Below are 9,684 nucleotides of genomic sequence, written 5' to 3'. Positions count from 1 at the left end.
AACAGATGATTCCCATAGGATTGGCCACGTCCGTAACTCCACCATTATAATGTCACTTTAACACTGATTATCTTTATTGTAACAGATGATTCCCGTGAGATCGGCCACGTCCGTAACTCCACCATTATAATGTCACTTTAACACTGATTATCTTTATTGTAACAGATGATTCCCATAGGATTGGCCACGTCCGTAACTCCACCATTATAATGTCACTTTAACACTGATTAGCTTTATTGTTACAGATGATTCCCGTGAGATTGGCCACGTCTGTAACTCCACCATTATAATGTCACTTTAATACTGATTAGCTTTATTGTTACAGATGATTCCCGTAAGATCGGCCACGTCTGTAACTCTACCATTATAATGTCACTCTAATAATGATTAGCTTTATTGTAACAGATGATTCCCGTAAGATCGGCCACGTCCGTAACTCCACCATTATAATGTCACTTTAACACTGATTAGCTTTATTGTAACAGATGATTCCCGAGAGATTGGCCACGTCCGTAAATCAGCCAGACAGTACCTACTTCAGGTCCTACTGAGATCTCTAGACCAACCTTCACCAAACTTGGCACACCTGCTGCTGGGCTTTGACATTAGGAAGTCTGTTTGCAGGACTCTGCTGCAGGATCTAGGTGAGCTGAAAAAAGAAGTTTTGTCTAAATTTTACTTCAAGATGCAAATGATTCTAAGATCTACCATTGAAAATTGTGCACATTCACAAATTTAATTTGAATTTCTAAAACCAGGTATCCTTGGGTCCCCTAAGACCTGTCTACATGCGGTCCTGTCCCTGTTAGAGAGGGGGGTGGGGACACACTCCGGCCCCACCTGCCTGAGGGATACTCCACGACTGTCTGAGCTGGCCTATACAAACTCATCTATCTATTGGCTGCCAACAAGGAGACGTCGACGCCCACTTTACGATATTTACGTACAGCCAGGGACTTCCTGTACAGGCAGCTCCAGCATCTACCTTTCACTCCGCAGTTTTATAGTGAGTTCAAATTTAAATAAGAATTTTTGTATTTAGTGAAGAAAATGTTTTTAATAGAGAAACTAGTCAAAATTTGTTTATTATTTAATATGTAATTGTTTTTTTAGAACGCCCTGTAATGATTTCTCAGTCCTGGTTGCTGAAGCTGATAGCCATTGAACTGCGACTGACTGCACTGAACCGTCAAAGGTCACACACTCTGAGTTTAATGAAAGCCCTCCTGGATGATGGGTCAGAAGGTCAAACAGGTAAGGTAAGTTCAAAAGTCACACAAGCTGAGGTTAATGAATGTCTTGATCCATGTGTATTCAGGGGGTTAAAATGGTAAAGTCAAGTTTAATAACAGCCTTACAAAAAATCAAAATGATCTGATTTGCTAAAGAAAGTAATAAATGTGATTCTCACAGTGTTACAGCCATCATTAGGTGACAAAGCTGACCTGACGTATGACAGATATACAGAGCAGAGTCTACAGACATCTAATCTGTCTCAGACAGAAAGGCCATTCAGAAGTAAGCGAAGAACAGCATTAAAAATCTTTTAACTCACTATAGACTCTTTAATTTGTTCAAGTTCATATATAAACTGTGTCACACTTCATTTTCCTTTTCAAGGCCGCCAAGTGCGCAGGAAGTTGCTAGGTCACTTCTAAACGAAGTTGACTTTTCACAACGTTACCCTCCTACAATGAAGTTGGAGTTTTTTGAATTGTCGATGATTGAACAAGCCATTAAAAGTGTAGAAACTCTGACTGAACAGGACAATCTGTATTGTGATGTCAAACGACTTCACTGCCTACTGATGAACGAACTGAACAACTACCAGGGCAATATCATGGTGACTCAGAGACCTCGAGTTTTAGAGGTGAGATCGATATCCCAATTATTAAGCATTTAAGATCCTTACTAAATCCTCTTTAGGTCAGGTGATGTAAAGCTAGCTACACAGTCTCTCTTTCCGGCCCAATCTTATGCCATTGATTTCACTCTTCTCTATGATGGCTGTCTCTTTCATGGTGTCTTAATTTCTTTGATCTGCCCCAAGGCATCTTCGCTAGGCAAGGGTTTCTGATAGGCTACTCTCCTCATATTCACTTTGTACACGGCGTTGATAGAAGTTGGGATTTTTTTCCTCTAGTTCTGAATGGGATTCTATTGACCCGATCGACCTTTCAGCAATTGTTTTTGTAAATGACGATATTTGCATTTGGGATACTTCTTGACTCTCGGAAATGAAAAACACGAGTACATGTAAATAACGATCGATCCGTAAGATAACATACAATTGTATGAATTGCTATGATGTCATCCAATATTTTCAGTCTAAATATGTGATAAAGAATCTATATTGAAGCTTCTGATTTGTAATATAAATAAATATAACTCTCATTGCTTCTTAATTATTCTTGAAAAAAAAACTTTGATTTAATTTTTTTAACATGCATGTTATTTCTGCCGATGACGCAGTCAGAGTGTGCCTACCTGATTGATTTGAGATCACGTGACGTTTACTTCACCGGGTTCATGAGGAGAGTAGCGTATCAGAAACCCCTGGCTTTAGAAGATATCAACATTTCAATAAAACACAAAAGTTTTAAAGAATTTCAGGAAGTGGAGAATATTCTGCATCATGTGGTGCTATGTAACAGAATCCACCAGGAACTGTCCACCAAACAGCAGGCTCTGGAGGCTTGGCGTCAGGTGACCGAGGTTCTGTTGACCGCGTGTCCTGACGACCTACTGACCGCTGAGGACAGACAGACTGTACTGTTTGAGCTGCTACAGGACCTACAGAGAAAGGTAAAACAACATCTGTGTGTCTTGTTTACCATCCAACCCTGAAGTATGTGGTATTAATGTACAAGAACATGAGAATCCAACTAATGCCAGGTATTGGCCAAATTTCATCTGTATACTTAAGGTTAAAGTGTAAATCTTGCAAAAAGATGAATGGAAAAATGATACTGACACATTTTCTTTCTAATCACAATATTCATGTACAAATGTACTTGACAATTGCTTTCATTTCGGGAAAAGGGAGGGGAAATTTTAATTTTTGAGAGAAAAAAGGTTGTAGTATTGCATCGCTTGATAGTACATTTAATACGAATCCATCCATTATTTTTAGGTGACAGAAGATGATGCCTTAATTGACATTAACTGCCCCTGTAGCTGGGATTTTCCTGACTCTGAATACAAATCTACGTCAGTGATTCTGTCAGGATTCTGTCACCGACGATGAAACCTCACACTTCCTCACCATGCTGGACTCCACAGCAGGTCAAGGTCAAACAGGGTCATGGGGTCAAGTGTCAGGGTCACGAACCCAATTTGCTTCCTCCCTTCAACTGGTGCTCAGAGGAGTGATAGATCACATTCTGCTTTCAAGTAAGAATATATTGAAATATATGAATAGTACATTTACATACTTTTTCCCTGAAAAGAAATTTTTTCAAGTGCCTGTTCATAAATATCAATTTCAAAACTAATTCTTTTAGGTGGTGGCCAGCAGAGAGTAAGAGCCAACTTATATGGGGCCTTGCTATATTATCTACAAATCGCTCAGAAACCCAAGTCACTGACTCACACAGATACAGGTATGTCTAAGTAGATGTCACCTGTGTCTTATTTAAGAATATAATTCAAGTAAGATGTCAAACCTGAATGTCAACAAAACACAGATTTTCCTCTTACTTTGTGGCATACATGGATCAACATAAAATTTATGTATTTAGAATACATGCTCTTCAAGTGTTATGTTATATGAAATAAAAACATAAACTACCATGACAAAGGCTGATAATGATGTTTCCTTTTTCTGACAGAGGTAGGAGGTGATGGTATTGGGAAGAGGATTTTGGCCGACGCCCACTCTGAGTAGAAACAGCTGAGCTAGCAGGGAAAATGTGGCGACCATTCTGTCATACGGCGACAACTTTATGGACATGGTGTGTCGTGACGCGTGTGATGGACATGATATAGGAAGGGTAAGGAGGGAATCTTGATATCCTTGTGTATTTGTAGTTCCACTGATTTCATTTTGAACAGGTTCCAGCAGCGCATGACCTATATTAATATAATGTCTGTTGTAGATGCTGGGTCTATCTGTTATATTTGACAGGTTGTGAATGTAAATTTGGAAGTTTGTAGATACTGAATAAGGATTAAAAGTTTTGTAAGTATTGCCCAAGCAAACATACTGTTATCAGTGCATATCTGATTATGTTGTAGATGCTGGCTCTATCAGTACTGGACACCATTCTGTTTATGGACAAGTTCCAGCAGTGGATGACCTTTCTGTCCTCTAAAGGTTACCTCCAACACCTGGTGGACAGCCTTCTCCATGACGACCAGCCACTACAGACCCTTGTGTCCCCCATCCGCCAACTCAGAGTGCTGTATATCTATACCTGTCTAAACTTGTACGTCTTCCATTACTACCTTATTCTACCCCCACATTTGTCATCATGCATCTAACGAAACATTAATTTGTGACTGATTCAAAAATTTCGATTTAGCAGTATTCCATTGATTTTCAATATTGATATGAAATTCAAGGGCTCTGACATATATGAATACAGTGACTGTGTATTACAGACAGAATCAGCCGTGGGCGCCCACACCTTGTTACAGTGTGGAGTCATGCAGAGACTGGCAGGATGTGTCTTCTTTGACCTTCGATCTGACTTTGACCGATGGATGTGTCAGCTTAAAGGTCTAAAGAATCTTTACAGAAATCAAACATGTCCCAGTGGTGGTTTAGAGGTTAGCAGATAGGCGGTTTGCATATACCCTATGATTAAATTAGAGTGTCTCTAATCATTACTTTAGTAAATGTACTCAATATATGTATATGTCTTGATTGTTGACAACTTTTTAAATTAAATTAATCAAAACTAAATTCCACTGTAATTATGTACATGTAGTAGTAGTACATGTATAGAGTTTAACAGTTTACAATGTATAATGATCGAATTAAGAAAATCGTTTTTCATCAGTTACCATTGCATGAGCATACATGTAGTCTACATGTTGATTGTTGACCTTAATATGATGATTTCTACAGAGATGAAGCCGGTGTAGATACAGAGGAGGACTTCCTGCCCAGCCCCATGACTCGCTATCGTCAACTTCTCTTTGCAGCCCTCAAATTCTGTCTGGCCATGCTGACCTCACTGGGCATAGAAAACCAGGACTGTGGCAATCAGGTGCATGAATATTCTCTCCAGCTTTAGATCTAATGTTTAATGCAAAGTCCCTTGGACGGTTGGACCCATAACAGTATTTAGAATTAGTTGTGTAGAAAGTCTTTACATCAAGTAGAACTTATCACGTACTGTTTTGACTTGTGGGTATCAGTGTTGTTTGTTTTGAACATATTTCATTGTATAAACAAAAGGATTGGAAACAAGTTCTTTCAACAGAGTTCCTCTCCAATCATTTTACTAGTACCGTGTTAAGTTCCAATTTTATAGCGAGGATTTAATTTTGGCATTATTTTGGCATTATTAGCGAGGGTCATGAGATCGCTAAAACTGAATACCGCTAAAAATTAATTGTATTTGTAATTGCTGCTTTATTAAGCATTTTAAAATCGCTAAAATTACCTCTGGCTTTAAATAAATTACCATTTTTAAGGAGAAATCGCTGAATTTGAGTATCACTAAAATTTCCACTTATACAGTATTAGGCAATTGACATGTTCTTGAAGGCATAATCTCATAGGTAACTCAAAGATAGATTAGAATCGAGTAACTGATACATACATTTAAGAAAATATATTGTCATGGGAATGTAATTTTATGGGTAAGGATGACCAACGAAATCCACAAACAACAGACCCCACATACATTTTACAGAATTGTTCACCATTCCTTGCTGTTATATAGGTGATGCAGTTTATCTTATCTCACGGAGAAGTTTTCCACGGAATTCTACGAGACAGACAGCCCAGTTTAAGTCTCCCTGCTCTACGAGAACTTGCTCTAACTACAGCAGTACTGACCCGAGCTAACTCAAGAGGTTTGTGCCTTTATGGAAGTAGATTTTTTCATTGTGACATTTTTATTGGAAGTATTGTTTTTCAAAAGTTTAGTTATAAAATGTTCAAAGTATATATGTATCTTCATTTCTAATGTTTTACAAAACATGCATTCCAGATGCGGAATTTGATGACCTTGACCCAGCTGGAATAGTGTTGAAAGGTCAAAAGGTCAGGATTGAGAGACAGATGTTGGCTTTGATGCCAAAGTACTGTATATCTGAGAGAGTAACAACAACTTAAGTTACTGGATGACATCTCAACCTCGGGGGAAGGACTTGATTTATATCGGAGTGGTATTTTTAGAAGTGTCCTCCAATGTGACCTCCTACTGTCGAGCTGTCATCTCAACCTCAGGTAAAACAACAAATTTAAGGACATATCTTGTCAGATTGATCAATTAAGTGTTGATAAACCTGTCAGAGCTGTCAAAAAAAATTTGAAGTTGTAAATCTTTCAGTTTAAATTTATGTGTGTAAGGGGCCAAAAATTATGTTGTTACCTTTATAAAGTGTCAAAGCAGATAAAACTTTTATAAACATTGTTGAGTACTGGGCATTAATAATGATATCGCAAACTTTTTAAACTTTTTAGCTTTAAACATACACACAAAAAAGCCTCAATATAAAAACATTTTTAAAAAAAATATTTAGACATCTGTTATCGCACAAAAAAATTTAACGTCCAGGGGCTCTTGCGCCAAAGGCACTAAAATTAGTAGTGCGCCAAATATTCCTTATTCTTTCTCAGAAGCATTTAATTACCATATTGTAAATGTTAAGTAATATCAGCATCAGGAAAACATATTGTAACTTTTTGTAATGTCAGATTTTTTTTTCAATTTATAGGACCAACATCTCAGTTTTCCCGAGTTCTGTTCTGGCCGAGTCTGGATGAAGCCCTTTCTAGAGATCTAGGAAGTATTGATGGTAAGTTATTTATAGCACTAGAAGTCAGAGGTCAATACCTGTTATATTGAATAATTTTCTTTTCTCTGATTGGCTGAGAACCAACAATGTAAGAAAAATAATACGTTATACCGGACGTCACCTTTTAGGTCAATATAAGAAATTATTGCAGGTCAGTATGATAAATCATGTGACCCTCAAGGTCAATTTCAGGAATTATTGCAGGTCAATGTAATGAATTATTGACATGTTCCATTTTTTCTGTTACAATGTGTTCTTGTTGAAATTTCTTGTTAAAACTTTCAATTAAAGCAAAGAAATAGTCAGTCTTTTAGGATCGAGTTTGCTATCATTTAATTGTGTGATAAGATAGATATTGCTATTTTTTGTAGTTAATACGATGATTTAGACACCTGAGGAGTACAATATTCACTGAGCCCAAATATTGTACTTTGAAGAGCTAAATCATCGTATTGACCTTAAAAACAGCAATAATTGTACATTATTATATAAAAGGGTGGAGGTCTTTATTTTTAAACATTTCTTGTTTTAAATGTACATGTAACATATCTTGTTGCAGACACTTCATTCCTGAGTAGCAGTACAGTCCACTGGCCCCCAGTCTAGGGGTGGTGGTGTACCAACTCCGTCAGTGTGCCAACCACTTCTGTGTATGAGAGTCACAAGCAACATCTACGTAAGCTAAAGAGTCTGGCTGATCTTAGTACAGACGACCTCAAACAGGTACAAAAATAATAATAAAATCAAAACATAACGTACTACAAAGGATATGAAATCAGAGTAGGTTGTAACTTTTCATCATTTAGAATATACAGTGAAAACTGTCTAATCCGACACATGAATAATCCGACACACTGTGAATTCCGACGTTAAATTTCTTTCCCATTTTAGCTTTTTCCTTGTTTTTGACACTGAGTCATCCGACACCCTGTCTATTCCGACACAAAATTTGTCTCCCAGTGCATGTCGGATTAGACAGGTTTCAACCACTTCATGTCTGTGTACGAGAGTCACAAACAACATCTACGTAAGCTACAGAGTCTGGCTGACCTTTAAGTACAGATGATCTCAAACAGGTACAGAGAAAATGATTAAATCAAAGCATAACATACTACAAGTGATATGAAATTGGAGAAGGTTGTAATTTTTAGTCATTAAGAATATATGTCTTTTTAATATGTATATTTATTTTTGTATTATAATGTTTTTAATCTGTTTATTAAGTTTTCTGGAGTAGAAGAGAAGCTCACATCTCATCAGAGACAGAAACTCTCTAAAACTCGCCTCACCAAAATCGTACAATACAAGGAGGAACAATTAACTGCAGTACTTTGCTTGTATCCTTTATGAATGAAGCAAAAATATTAGAATTTGTGCAATGTAAACTTTTTTGTTTGAAGTTGAAGCTAGCTTTTTTTGTTTTAAAAAAGTTTTGGCAAGTTCTTTGTATTTTCAAACATGAGGATAGGTACACTGTAGAGGCATTGAAAAGCAAGAACAAACATGATTTGAAGTAATCTCCCTTTACTATGCTGCAGACATCTTGAAGAAATGTCTGTTTATGTTGTGGTGCCACCTGGAGTATTATTTTATTCACTGCGTTCCTGTCAATCAGCAGACATCTACGTATCAGACTCGCAGACACACTCAACTCAGGAGGCTTCAAGGTTAGTCAGGATATTTATATCTCATGTCTTTTTATGTGGTACAAACTAATTTTTAGCTCACCAGTGAGCTGAAAGCTCAAGTGAGCTTTTCTGATCACCCGTTGTCCGTCGTCTGTCCGTCCGTCTGTCTGTCTGTCTGTCTGTCTGTCCGTCGGTCCGTCTGTAAACTTTTCACATTTTTTACTTCTTCTCAAGAACCACTGGGCCAATTTTAACCAAACTTTGTACAAAGCATTCTTGGGTGATGGGAAATTTAAATTGTAAAAATCAAGGGCCAAGTCTCTTTCCAAGGGGAGATAATCAAGAAAATACAAAAATAGGGTGGGGTCATTAAAAAATCTTCTTCTCAAGAACCACTGGGCCAGAAAAGCTGAAACTTATGTGGAAGCATCCTGGGGGTAGTGTAGATTCTAAATTGTTAAAATCATGACCCCCGGGGGTAGGGCCGGGCCACAATAGGAAATCCAAGTTATACATAAAAATATATAGGAAAAAACTTTTAAAATCTTCTTCTCAAGAACCATTCGACCAGAAAAGCTGAAACTTATGTGGAAGCATTCTGGGATAGTGTAGATTCTTAATTGTAAAAATCATAACCCCAGGGGGTAGGGCGGGGCCACAATAGGAAATCCAAGTTTTACATAGAAATATATAGGAAAAAACTTTAAAAATCTTTTTCTCAAGAACCACTCGGCCAGAAAAGCTGAAACTTATGTGGGAACATTCTGGGGTAGTGTAGATTCTTAATTGTACAAATCATGACCCCTTGGGGTAGGGCAGGGCCACAATAGGGAAACCAAGTTTTACATAGAAATATATAGGAAAAAACTTCAAAAATCTTCTTCTCAAGAACCATTTGGCCAGAAAAGCTGAAACTTATGTGGGAGCATTCTGGGGTAGTGTAGATTATAAATTGTAAAAATCATGACCCCAGGGGGTAGGGCGGGGCCACAATAGGGAAACCAAGTTTTACGTAGATATATATAGGAAAAACTTTAAAAATCTTCTTCTCAAGAACCATTCGGCCAGAAAAGCTGAAACT

General features: G+C 37.5%; 1 pseudogene; it reads left to right on the top strand.

Moving 5' to 3' along the window:
- Positions 1-485: 485 nt before the first annotated feature.
- LOC134274011 (nuclear pore complex protein Nup205-like) overlaps positions 486-9,684 on the top strand; it is a 12,118-nt pseudogene continuing 2,919 nt past the window's right edge.

This window comes from Saccostrea cucullata, unplaced genomic scaffold (genome assembly GCF_032062105.1).
Source record: "Saccostrea cucullata isolate Sc308-1 unplaced genomic scaffold, CSIRO_AGI_Scuc_v1 ctg7650, whole genome shotgun sequence".
In the NCBI taxonomy this organism is placed as follows: domain Eukaryota; kingdom Metazoa; phylum Mollusca; class Bivalvia; order Ostreida; family Ostreidae; genus Saccostrea; species Saccostrea cuccullata.
Note: the sequence above shows the minus strand (reverse complement) of the source record. Positions and strands in the feature narration are given on the sequence as shown.